General features: G+C 44.3%; 1 protein-coding gene across 1 annotated transcript in view; it reads right to left on the reverse strand.

The window, feature by feature from the left end:
* The window catches only part of myripb (myosin VIIA and Rab interacting protein b), a gene marked incomplete in the record, with an annotated part of 194,224 nt that overhangs the window by 94,449 nt on the left and 98,739 nt on the right, over positions 1–1,036 (reverse strand).

Genomic DNA, 1,036 nt, shown 5'->3' on the forward strand with positions numbered 1-1,036 from the left:
TGCGTACGCAAGTTTCTGGGCTCAAATTGTGCGTACGCAAGTTTTATAAATCCGACCCCAGGTCCTTCAAAGAACGCAGCCATGATCTGTGTCGATAAACAAATATGGAACAAAAGAATCCAGAAAATTTGAAGCTTTTGTAAAAAGTCTGCTATAGAGAGTTTACTGTTTGACCTGTTTTCAGTCCCTTCAGCTTCATGGTAGCTGCCACAAAACTTTGCTCACACTTTAAATTTAGTCACACATTAACCACTGATATGAGAAAAATATTTATTTTTTATGAGTYTTTTTTTCCAGTGAGCAACTTCGGAATAAGACGGACAAGAGCAGAACGGGTCAGGGAGTTTCGTGAGGTGAAAACAATTTCCTTCTTTCARCTTCTTACCCTCATTTCTCCCTCTCTTACACCCATTGGGTGGAATTAACATGATGGCTGACATTTCAATCTGGAGGGACCTGTCAGGCCTTGTTTTCCTGCATTAGTCCAACCACAGCTGAGGAGAGCAGGAGGTGCACGTCTGCTACCTCTGAGTATTCTTTAACYAACAGCACTAAATTGTCACAAATGKAACTGAAGTTTGCTAAGAGTACAGCCTGAAGCGAGGGAAGAAAAAAAAAACTACTACCCTGACGGTAAAGCTAATGCACACAAGTATAAATTAGCGATGCAAATCGGAGGCGATGCAACACGTTTGTGCACCCGACCGGCCGGCCGGCCGTCTTCACAGAGGCAGAGATGGAGATGTTGCTGCAGGTAAGGTGTGAGGAGGGGATCTGGTAAATTATTTAAAGCGCTCCTCTTTACACTGCTCACAGCCAAAACCCACAAACTGCTGGGGCTTTCACTGATCCCACAGACACACACCTGCAGAAAACAAACCAGGGACACGATCAACGCAACACGCCGAAACACCAAAACCTGCACAACCTGAGTTATACATCAAACATGTGGTGCAGAGCCAAGCCATGTGCTGAATGAAGCATATTGTAAATTTCCAGGGAGTAATGTGTTTCCATTGGGGGCATTTCAATCTCC

This window comes from Austrofundulus limnaeus, unplaced genomic scaffold (genome assembly GCF_001266775.1).
Source record: "Austrofundulus limnaeus strain Quisiro unplaced genomic scaffold, Austrofundulus_limnaeus-1.0 Scaffold201, whole genome shotgun sequence".
Taxonomy (NCBI): Eukaryota; Metazoa; Chordata; class Actinopteri; order Cyprinodontiformes; family Rivulidae; genus Austrofundulus; species Austrofundulus limnaeus.